Here is a 12,685-nt window from a genome sequence, read left to right as displayed (position 1 = left end):
GACGTCTATTTGCTTCATTGTTTGGTGTAAAAAAGAAGCAACAATAAATGATAGTTCTTGAAAATTTGCTCTTTATTTTATTTTACTTCCCTTGTGTTTCGTTTGGTGGTGGTGGTGGTGGTGGTAGTAGTAGTAGTAGTAGTAGTAGTAGTGGTGGTATTACGTTCATGGCCTTAATGCACTGGTTGGCAATTCCGTAAGTCTGATTGGTGGCTAGAATGATCACTCGTCTTGTATTTGTGTATATTTACCCTATTAAGTCAATCTCAAGCACTTTATGTTGCTCTAGTGAGAGTTTCTTGGGTTTTCAAGGCTGCTTTCATGATTTTGATTATAGTTCATTGACTGGTGGAGATTTGCCGTATGCTCAAAAGTCTCTCACCCACTTTATACTGCTGTAGTGGAAGTTATTAGAGTTTTCAAGGGTGCTTTCGTGGTTCCGGTGATAAGTCAGCAGTAATTATGCATCCTCAGTACAAAAAACTATCTATCAATTAGTCTATCAATTTAATCCATCCATCCTTCTATCTATCTATCTATCTATCAATCTATCTATCTATCTATCTATCTATCTATCTATCTATCTATCTATCTATCTATCCATCTATCTATCTATATACCAGGCCGGCAATCCCACGCTGAGCTGGTAAAAAGGAAAACTATCATGAGAATAAAACTAGTCGTCTAATCTCTCTCCCACTTAATACTTCTCAAGTGGAAGCCATTAGGGGTCTTCAAGGGAGCGTTCATGATGCTGGTAATTCAGTGTTTGTTCTGCACTCTCAGTAAGAAAGCCTAGCATGGCGTGAAACTGTCGTGACTGAGATGCTGCAGTGTTAAAGACATGTGCTGTAGTGCTAGTGGATTAACGATGGTTATATACACTCTAACTGTAGTGTATCAAGTGACAGTTACCAGGTGACAGTTACCAGATGACAGTTATTATTATTATTGGCTGAAGTTGACATTAAAAAAAAACATCTAGGTAAGAAGGTATGATTAATGTGGCGTCTTCTATTTTCTCGTTCTCCTCTTCGTTATTTTCTTTTGTTTTCTTGTTCTCTCTTTATTCAGTGTAGGGTTATCACAATGCCAAGCCTTATAGATGTCCTGCTCCCGTCCGTGGTGGCACTGGTGGAGCGGGAAATGTTTAGAATGATGCCTTTGATCACGCCACCCCCTTAAAGTTCCCGGATGTTGTCACTGTTGAAGAGAAGGTTGATAGGAAGCACATGGGTATTCCTCGGCCACTCCGCGATCTTTTCAGCTTGTGTCGTTTCCGTGCGCTGTTTGGGGATGAGTCTTCTCCATGTGGTTCAGTTGTATGTCTGCTTTGTCTGTCCCTTTCCGTCTTGTGTCTCCCGTCACCCACCCAGTTCACCCACTTCTTTTTTCAGTCATTCTCTTTCTTCTCCACGCCGCGATAGCTTTAAATGTGAAGATCTAACCCATATTCTTCTGATCCTGTGAAAAATGACTAGATTTTGACACAGCTCAAGCTCAGGTCACCAAGATCACAAGGTCAGAAAGCCAACCTCGCGTGGTGTGATGATAATGCGTGGCTTATTTGAAGAGACTGTTGCATTACCATTGTTCTCCTGGTGTATTGTGTTGGTGGTGGTGGTGGTGGTGGTGTTGCAAGTCATGATAGTAGTGTGGCAGGTGTGCTGGTGATGTACTGTTTGGTGGTGACGGTGGTGGTGAGAGGGGTCAGAGAAGGGAGAGTTGGATATTGCAGTGGTGGTGAGGGCAGTAAGAAGAACATGAACCAAAATAAGAACTGATACCGTAATGGTGACGTGGTGATGAGGTGGTGATGATGGTGTGGGAAGTAAGTAAGAGAGGGAGTGACTCAGCAGGGGGAAGAGAAAGAGAAAGAAAGGAACACAGAAGTGGTGATGGCGGTGGTGGTGGTGGTGAGAGACACAGGAGTAGAAAATGAACTTATTAATAACTTGCACTAGGAGAGACATGGTGGTGCTGCTGGTGGTGGTGGTGATTAGCAGTGGGGGGTAGAGGACTGAGATGACAGCTGTGGTGGTGGTGGCACTAGTGATGGCAGTGGTGTGGAGTACATTACTGTGCAGTGTAGTGACATCTGCGGCGGACAGTGTTGAGCCACACCCACCCTGATAAGGAAGAGTTGAACGCCTCTGATAAGTCACGGTGAGCTGCGGCGTGACGTGTCTGTTGCTGGGTTGTGTGTGAAGTGGTAGATAGCTAAAGAGGAGTGACTGGACTGCATTAGAGATTGGTTAACTTATAGATAGACATATTGATTGATTTAAGTCACGGATGGGCAGTCGTGTGAGGGTAACTGTTGCTGGGCTGTATGAAGGGGCTGGTAGCGAGGAGGTGAGACACTATAACTTTGAGATTGATTGATTGATTAAGTGAAGAATCGATTGCTTCAAGTCACGCGTGGGTAGTGATGCGGTGACTGTTGTCTGGTTGTGTGTGAAGTGACAGATAGCGTGAAGAGAGACGCTCTACTTTAGAAATTGATTGACCGACCGGTTGACTGATTTATTTAACCCTTTCACCATCACAGCATCGGTTACAGTTTTAACGTTCACTATCACATGACTAGTTTCATTATTATTCTTTATGTCATTAGGGGTTTTGGTGTTATTTAGTGTTTTTTAAGTAAAGGGTGATGCTTTTCGTCAACCCTTCCTCTGCTACTGTCACCCATCAACATCCAGAACAGTGTGGAAAAAAATGTTTGCAAGGAGAGAAAGAAAGAGAGGAATGAAAGAAACCACCTTAATTTTTGTTTCCTCAAGGCTAAAAAAACTATTAAAGAAACAAGTACAAAAATAAGGGTCTATAGATTTGCAGATAATGACTATGAAAAAGAAAAAAAAGTATCTGTGAAAGGGTTATCATTGAGTTACGAGTCAGTTGTATCTTAGTGATTATTATGACTAACTGGCAGATGAGTGATTTGAAGTTTACAAGTTGTGTTGTACTGAATGAGTTACCTTTACTATTCATCTATTTGTTTGTTTGTTTATGTATTTGTTTATTTATTTGTTTATTTTTACGTAACCCATCACTAATTCATTTTTTCACCTTTTAAATATGGAATACAGATTTTACTTTCTTCTAATCATATATTTTTCTATCCTGAGTTTTTTTTTTTCTCTCTCTCTCTCTCTCTCTCTCTCTCTCTCTCTCTCTCTCTCTCTCTCTCTCTCTCTCTCTCTCTCTCTCTCTCTCTCTCTCTCTCTCTCTCTCCTTCCCATGACTTACCTGTTTCTAGATAAGGTTATCGAAGACGCCTCCGGAACTAGATGAGCCAAACTGATAGTATAGAACAGTTTCGATTAGTGTGTATGTGTGTGTGTGTGTGTGTGTGTGTGTGTGTGTGTGTGTGTGTGTGTGTGTGTGTGACTAGTGAGTTATTATTTTTTTCTCATTTTTTGGTGCCCTTGACCAGGTTTTGTTGTTGTTGTTGTTATTGTTGTTGTTGTCGTTTGTGTGTGTGTGTGTGTGTGTGTGTGCGCAAAACCGTATAATTGTAGCTTATGCACATACACAAGCAAGTCCACATCCTGTACACGTATGTATGCTTGCACACACACACACACACACACACACACACACACACACACACACACACACACACACACACACACACACACACACACACACACACACAGTATACTCAGGCCCAAACCAACCAAAACCATAAAACTTTCCCTCGTTCCGTGTGTGTGTGTGTGTGTATGTATGTATGTATGTATGTATGTATGTATGTATAGCAGCAGCAGCTCGTGATGGACTTCCTCTCACGGCCATTCTGGAAGAGTCCCTCCTCTCACTGTGATGCCACCGCCTCCCTTTATTTCCTCTCCCTCCTTCCGCCCTTGTTCTCTCCCACACCACCTAAACACCAAAGCATTTCCCTTTACAAAACACTATATAAAACTCCACTAACACTAATACCGCATATCCTCCACTTACACTAGATAGAAACAAGGAAAAAAACTAGTGTTCTCACGGGAAGGTTTAAAAAAAAAAAGGTGCATTTGACAACCTCGCATAGGAGAGAAACACCAGCCCAGCCAAGCCACGCGAGACGAGACTTCCCACTCACAAGCAGCAGCGAGTCAGTGTGTATTGAGCCTTGTAGCGGGAAGGGTGTGTCGCCAGCCCTCCCCAGCACCTTATCTGACTGGTCTCTCTGCGTGTGCGTCCAGCAAAGCGCGCGCTCTCAAACTCTCTTTCTCTCTCTCTCTTGTTCCTCTTTTGTTTACCTGCTTCCCCGTAGAGGTTAGTATTGAATTGTTGTTGTTGTTTTGTGATTTCAATGTTATTCGTGGGTTTTCCTAATTAATTTGTAGCGAACTATAACCTTTTCCTTTTTTTTTTTTTTGGGGGGGGGGGGGGAGATGAGTGTGGGTGAGTGGGTGGTTGGGAGAGGGTATACCAAGGGGGGTTGTATGCCCTCAGTGATCCCGGATTGGTGAATTTTGCACTCTCTCTCTCTCTCTCTCTCTCTCTCTCTCTCTCTCTCTCTCTCTCTCTCTCTCTCTCTCTCTCTCTCTCTCTCTCTCTGGTGAACTTGACTTGTTTTTCTGATGCTCTATTCAGTTTATTTTCTCTTCTTTCTATGAACACCATTTTTTTTAACTCTCTCTCTCTCTCTCTCTCTCTCTCTCTCTCTCTCTCTCTCTCTCTCTCTCTCTCTCTCTCTCTCTCTCTCTCTCTACCAAGCGCTTTTGTTTTGCTCTATTCAGTTAATATTTTTCCCTTCGAGTTTTTAAAGATAACTCTCTCTCTCTCTCTCTCTCTCTCTCTCTCTCTCTCTCTCTCTCTCTCTCTCTCTCTCTCTCTCTCTCTCTCTCTCTCGAACAAGTGCTCTTTTTTTTCCCTCCTCTATTCAGTTAATATTTTTCCCTCGAGTTGTTTAATGATAACTCTCTCTCTCTCTCTCTCTCTCTCTCTCTCTCTCTCTCTCTCTCTCTCTCTCTCTCTCTCTCTCTCTCTCTCTCTCTCTCTCTCTCTCTCCTGGCAGAGTGCACCCACCTTTACCCCGTTAGACAGGCGGCAGTGGCAGTGACAGCAGGTGCTAAGCTCTATACAATGCCCTGTGTGTGTGTTTGTGTGTGTGTGTGTTTAGGCTTTGTCACGTACTGCTGCCTACCTGCTGGACGCCGTGTTACGAGGCCTGGCTGATTGGTTAGCTGGTTGGGTTAGGTAGTGGTAATATGTTTGTTGGTTAAAGGTTCTACTTGGTCTGATGAGGGTTAGGTACAGTAGTAGGTGTATGTGTAGGTATGTTGGTTCAAGATTGGTGGTGTAAGTTACGAGGGTTGGTCGAGTAGGGAGGGAGTGGCATTACAATAGGTGTGTGTAGGGATGGTGGTTCAAGTTACGTGGTTCTGACTTACTGGTAAAGTTATAAAGATGCGTTTTAGGTTTGTGGTGAAAAGGTGGTGGTGCGTACAAGGTGTATTTTAGGTTCGTGGTCTAATGATATCATTCTGAAGTTGATTAAGAGTTTGTTATCAGTAGTATTATTATTATCGTTGTTGTTGTTGTTGATGTTGTTAAATATATGTTTTGGATTAGTATTTTAAAGATAAGTTTTAATCCCATGGTCTTCTAAAGAGATGCATATTATAAGTACATAGCCTAAGATATTACAAAGAGTGATATTAAGCGCCCGACTTAAAGATATATTGTTTTCTCTCCTTTAAGTTAGTGACCTTAATTACAAAAAAAAAAAAAAAAAAAAAAAAAAACTTGAAATTTAGTCTAATATACACATTTTCTGCACACGAGCTAATTCATCTATCTCACCATGCCTACTGTATCACGTACTGTATTGCTGCTCCGCTTATCCCTATGTTCCTAGGCTGTGCTCTGTACATGCCCTGCCTTGTCCTGCCTCGCCTCTCTGCTACGGGGCTCTGGGATGTAAATGATTGATTGATAAGGTCACCCCTCTCCTTATCCTTTCAAACTCCTTATGACGAGAATACCCATACTACACGACTTTGGATAGCTTGTACAGTGTATGATGAAGTGAATGATGTATTGGACGTAAGCGTGTCCCGTGACTAAATAGAACATTGCCGCTTTACTGTTTATCGTATTTTGTTATTATTATTATTATTATTATTATTATTATTATTTTATTTATTTTTATTTTTTTTCAGTGACTATAATCCCCTCCTCTCACCTCAGCTTAATGTTTGCCTGTGACGCCGTAACACCTCCCCCCACTCCCTCTCTTCCTCCACCCCTCTCTTACCATCCCTCCGTAACATTTGCCTGTGACGCCGTATGTTCCTCCCCTGCCTTGCCCTGCCTTGCCCTGACATGCTGCGTTACTCCCCCCCCCCCTCTCTCTCTCTCAGTCTCCCTCTCTCCCCACCCCTTTAATCCAACTTAATTTTGTAGTTTATTTAATTTTATCCATGCTACTTATACTTTTGACTTAGATATTACTAGTATTTTTATGCTGTTCTATATTCCGGCGCCTTATGACCTTAGATGCTGCGGCGTTGTACAAGTTTTTATTTATTTTATTTATTTATTTTATTTATTTATTTATTTATTTATTTATTTATTTATTATTCACTTTACTTCCCAGTCTAATATCCCCTGTGACGCTGCACCACCACCACCACCACCACCTTACCTGTGACGCAGTACCTCTACCTTGTCACCTGTCTGCCGTCACGTACACCACTCTATTTCCCTCCCTCCCTCCCTACCTGTGTGTGTGTGTGTGTGTGTGTGTGTGTGTGTGTGTGTGTGTGTGTGTGGTTGTTGTGGGGGTGTGGTGTATTGTGGTGGTGGTGGTGGTGTGTGTCAAGGTAATAATTATTGTCAAGCCATCTGTTGCTACTTTTGAAGGTGTGAGGTTGTAGTACTCTCTCTCTCTCTCTCTCTCTCTCTCTCTCTCTCTCTCTCTCTCTCTCTCTCTCTCTCTCTCTCTCTCTCTCTCTCTCGTTAACTTTTTTGTGTTCTGCTTTTCTTTCCTTTTTCCTTTCCTTTCCTTCCCTTCACTTTCATTTCATTTCATTTCATTTCCTTTTCTTGTCTTTCCTTTTCCTTCCTTCCTTCCTTCCTTCCTTCCTTCCTTCCTTCCTTCATTCCTTCCTTCCTTTACTTATTTATTTCTTCTTCTTCTTCTTCTTCTTCCTCATAACGGCTACATGACCCTGAAGTCTTGTGTTCCTAAGTTCATCTCAATCATTCCATGCACTACGTATTAGCAATAGCCTCATGTTTGTTCTGTTAACCTATATTCCTCCCTCCCTCCCTCCCTCTTCCCCTCTCTCTGCCCTCTTCCTTCCTTCAGCAACCTTAGTAACAATATTTTCGTAATTCTTCTTCGTTTTTAATTTTTTTCATTCTGACACTGTTTTTACTTCCCTGTCTTTCCCTCCTTCCTTCCTTCCTTCCTTCCTTCCTTCCTTCCTTCCTTCCTTCCTTCCTTCCTTCCTTCCTTCCTTCCTTCCTTCCTTCCTGGGCAGCCTTAGTAACTCAGTGCTTTGTTAATTTTTCTTCGTTTTAATTCTGTCACTCTTACACAAACTATATTTTTCCGTTCTTCTTTTCCTTCCTTCCTTCCTTCCTTCCCTTTCTCCTTCCTTTTATCATTCAACAACCCAAGTAACAATATCTTCTTAAGTCGTCGTCTTTTTTAACTCTCACTCTTACACAAATTACGCTTTTCCTTCCCTCTCTTTCCTTCTTTTTTTTTTCTTCCTTCCTTCCTCCCTTGAGCATCTTTAGTCAATGTGTCTTAATCCCTCTTCGCTTTAACTCTTTAACTGCTATATAAATTTTCGGTGGACCTATAACTTTGTCAGACGCTATTCTCGTGTTAAATTCTCGTTACTATTTCATTAGCGTGAAGAAAGGGATACAGTTAACCCTGTTTCCTTTTAACTTTATTTTTTTTTCTTCGCTTTAATCCTTTTACTGCTACACAAACTTTCCTACTGAAGACTTCTAACTGTCAGACCCTATTCTCGTGCCAAGCTCTCACCAGTATTTCCTTAGTGTGAAAAAGACGAACTTAACCTTCTCTCTTCTCTCTTTTATTACTGCCAGGAAGGTTAACGAAGGGAGAGCATAGTAGTATAAGAATGAACTATGCTGTACATTGCCTGAGTTTAGCCCAGCACGCACCGACAGTAAAAAGACAAAAGTTAACCTGTTTTCTCTCTTTCCTCCCCCGTGTTTCCATACAAGCAGATACTACAGTGCTAGGAAGGTTAGGAAGAGTGACCACAATGATTAAAAGATTTGCTATACATTTGACTGCAGTTTATCTTCGCACAGACCAACAAGAAAAAGACAAAAATGAACGTGTTTTTTCTTTCCTTCCCCGTGTCTCCATGCAAGCAGTTATTACGATGCTGGGGCGACCATAGCACTGAAAAAGGGATAAATTTGTTTGTTACTTCAGTTTATCTTACCACAGACCATAAAAAAAATAAGTTTTCTTTTTCTTTCTCTTCTGCGTCACTTTGCAAGCAGCTATTAGTGTTAGGAAGTTAGTAGTAAAAGGATTAGCTTCATATCTCTTACCTCAGTTTAGCTTAGCACAGACAGCAAGCCTCGCAAGGGTCAAAAGGTCTGCTGCTGTTGTTACTGTTTGCTTGCTCTTCCTTTGTGTTGCTTTGTTTTGTGTGTTGCTGTTTCCCCATTCTCATTGTGTTGTTATTGGTTTTCTCATTATTTTTTTCTTCCTCTTCTATATTCTTTTGTTCGTTCTTTCCTTCCTTAACACTTTCTTCTTCTTCTTCTTCTTCTTCTTCTTCTTCTTCTTCTTCTTCTTCTTCTTCTTCTTCTTCTTCTTCTTCTTCCTCTTCCTGTATTGTTGTTTGCTTTTCCTTTGTATTTCTCCTCCTCCTCCTCCTCCTCCTCCTCCTCCTCCTCCTCCTCCTCCTCCGTGTTGTGTAACCTGAAGGAGACGAAGAGAGGGCAGCGCGGCAAAGCTCCTTGTGTGTGTGTGTGTGTGTGTGTGTGTGTGTGTGTGTGTGTGTGTGTGTTTTAGCCAGAATTCTTGAGGTTTCTTTCTATATTCATTTATCTGTGACCAACAATACTCTCTCTCTCTCTCTCTCTCTCTCTCTCTCTCTCTCTCTCTCTCTCTCTCTCTCTCTCTCTCTCTCTCTCCATAGTATTACGAAATCTTCTACGTAGTACTCCTTTGTGTGTGTGTGTGTGTGCGTGAGAGAGAGAGAGAGAGAGAGAGAGAGAGAGAGAGAGAGAGAGAGAGAGAGAGAGAGAGAGAGAGGCAGGTGTTTGTGAGAGGGAGAGAGGAAGTGGGAGGACGGGGAGGGCAGGTGGTAAGGAGGGAGAAAAGGAACGGAAGAAGGGAGGGAGAGGAGGAGGAGGAGGGGGAGGAGGGAATGGTGGGAAGGGGGAGGTGGGTATTGGATGGGTAGGGGGGTGGCTGTAATTCAGGGCAGGAGGGCAAAGGTTCAGTGAGATGGGCGAGGTGTTTTTCATTCATTCATTTACTCACTTCATTTATTCAATCTGTCCTCTGTTATTCTTTCAAGTATACCTTTATTTATTTATTTATTTATTTATTTATTTATTTATTTATCTGTCATCCTTGGAGCGGTCATTCATTCATTCGTGTCTGTTTTCAGTTACTCATACACTCATACACTCACGCTATTTACTCATCTCACTCATTCATTCATTCATTCATCGTTATTTTCCTTTTATTTACTCACTCCCTTTTTCCACCTCCGTCATTCATTTATTTATCGTTGTTTTCACTTACTCATTCACTCTAGCGTACGTTACTCAAGTCATTCATCTCCTCTGTTCATTCGTTCAGTCACTCGCTCTCTCATATTCATCTCATTTGTTCAATTAATCTTTTTTTTTTATATTCTTATCCATCAGATTTTATAGTTTCTTCATCATTCATTTCCTTCTGTGTTTTTTTCTTTCTTTTATTCCTTTCCGTCTTCTTTTTCTTCTTTCCTTATTTATTATCACCATTCCTTTTTTTCCTTTTCCCTTATCTAATTTAATTTCCCTTTGGTTCTTGTATGGAATGTTTCTGAACATCCTTTTCCTCAATGTTTTTTTTTTCCTCATTTCTTTTCCTCCTTTATTCCTTCCTTCCCATTTTCTTTTGTTTTAGCAGCTTCTTCCCCTTCCTTCTCTTTCGTTCGATCCTCTTCCTCTTCCTTGCTGGTGGTGATGGTGGTGGCGGCGGTGGCGGTCGTGGTGGTGGTGTCGGGTATCGTCACGTGACCGCCAAACTCGTATCTTTCAGTGTAGTGTAGTGAGTTTGTTCATTATGGCTATACCTGAATTATTGTTGTTGTTGTTGTTGTTGTTGTTGTTGTAGTGACATTTACTTTTTTCAGCTAATACGACTACTGTTGTTATTCTTCTGCTGCTACTACTACTACTACTACTACTACTACTACTACTACTACTATTGTTGTTGTTGTTGTTGTTGTTGTTGTTGTTGTTGTTGTGGGAAGTAGTATAGCTGAGTCATTTTTTTTGTACCGAACGAACCGAAAGCTGTGCGCGCGCGCGCGCGCGTGTGTGTGTGTGTGTGTGTGTGTGTGTGTGTGTGTGTGTGTGTGTGTGTGTGTGTGTAGGTGGGTGTGGCTGTTGCTGGAAGTTTGCGTGTGTGTGTGTGTGTGTGTGTGTGTGTGTGTGTGTGTGTGTGTGTGTGTGTGTGTGTGTGTTCGGAGTTGGGTGTGGCGGTTGCTGGAATTGTGTGTGTGTGTGTGTGTGTGTGTGTGTGTGTGTGTGTGGTGGGGTGTGGTGGAGTTGGTGGAGGTAACCTTGGTGGTGGTGGAGAGGCGTGACCACCAAGGTAAGACAATCACGATACTTAGAGTGAGAGAGAGAGAGAGAGAGAGAGAGAGAGAGAGAGAGAGAGAGAGAGAGAGAGAGAGAGAGAGAGAGAGAAAGTGGAGGAAGTCATGTGTTCCAGGCAGTTTTCTCTCGCTCTAACACCTCTTCCTTCCCTCCATCCCTCCCTCCTTCCCTCCATCGCTCCCTCCTTTCCCTCCCTTCCTCCCCTGACTGTGTAAAGGAGACTCGAAAGAACACAAAGGAAAAACAAACGTGTGCCAGCCACCTGTGTGTGTGTGTGTGTGTGTGTGTGTGTGTGTGTGTGTGTGTGTGTGTGTGTGTGTACCGTTACTGGGTCAAGAGTCACGCTTGTATTCACCTGACCCCCAACCCCCCTCTGCCCCCTTTTAGCACCCCCTTCACCCCTTCTTTGGTCCCCCCTCTCTCTCTCTCTCTCTCTCTCTCTCTCTCTCTCTCTCTCTCTCTCTCTCTCTCTCTCTCTCTCTCTCTCAGCGTCGTCGCGTTCATTAACACACACACACACACACACACCAAGGAGTAATGACACTGCTACTTCCTGCCTCTCTCTCTCTCTCTCTCTCTCTCTCTCTCTCTCTCTCTCTCTCTCTCTCTCTCTCTCTCTCTCTCTCTCTCTCTCTCTCTCTCTCCCCCTCCCTCCCTCCGCGATCTCCTTACCTCTCCCCCACTCCCTCACCCCTCCCTCACCCTTTCTCTCCCTCCTCCTCCTCCTCCTCCCACTTCAGGTGCTAAACACAAGCCAATCCTCCTCCTCCTCCTCTTCTGTTTTTTCTCCTCTTCTATTCTCCTCTCCTCTAACATCTCCCATTACTGAAGAGAGAGAGAGAGAGAGAGAGAGAGAGAGAGAGAGAGAGAGAGAGAGAGAGAGAGAGAGAGAGAGGGCAAGTTGAGGGTTCATTCAGGTTGTGTAGTCCTCCTCCTCCTCCTCCTCCTCCTCCTCCTCCTCCTCCTCCTCCTCCTCCTCCTCCTCTTCCTCCTCCTCCTCCTCCTCCTTTCCCAGGCGACTTTCCCTTTGTCTTTCACTGACTGTCAAGTGACCCCATTGATGCCACTCTGATCTGATGATGATGATTGGTGGTGGTGGTGGTGTTAGAGCTCTCTCTCTCTCTCTCTCTCTCTCTCTCTCTCTCTCTCTCTCTCTCTCTCTCTCTCTCTCTCTCGTGTGTACGAATTGTATTGGAGAGAGAGAGAGAGAGAGAGAGAGAGAGAGAGAGAGAGAGAGAGAGAGAGAGAGAGAGAGTAATCCTTCTTTTCCTTGATATAAATGGAGGATATCTATCACACACACACACACACACACACACACACACACACACACACACACACACACACACACACACAGTTAGGTAATGCAGATTCAGTGTCGCGGAGGTTGTGATGATGCAAGATGCGCGCGTGTGTGTGTGTGTGTGTGTGTGTGTGTGTGTGAGAGAGAGAGAGAGAGAGAGAGAGAGAGAGAGAGAGAAGGATCAGGCTGCCAAGGTCTGTCCTGAGAGGCAAAGGGAATGAAGGGAACCCACTGTACCTGTTATGGGAGTGAAGGTCGCAGGGAGTAATGTATTGCAGTGTTGTGTCGAGGTCTGGTTTGGCATGTTCTGAAACACTTCTGCTCGCACCTCCACTACATTTAAAGTTGCATGTTTTTTTTTAATGATGTTATTTTACGGTCTCAGTGACAGATTAACAAGATTTCTATATTATTAACGGGAAAAACACTCTTGAGAACCCAGCTAATCACCTCTGTGGCCTTGGAAAATAGTCGTGGCGAGAGAGCAAAGTGGGGGATTAATGAATTGACATGGGATGGATGGATCTGAAGAGCACCTTTGTACCT

This window comes from Scylla paramamosain, chromosome 11 (assembly GCF_035594125.1).
Source record: "Scylla paramamosain isolate STU-SP2022 chromosome 11, ASM3559412v1, whole genome shotgun sequence".
Taxonomy (NCBI): Eukaryota; Metazoa; Arthropoda; class Malacostraca; order Decapoda; family Portunidae; genus Scylla; species Scylla paramamosain.
Note: the sequence above shows the minus strand (reverse complement) of the source record.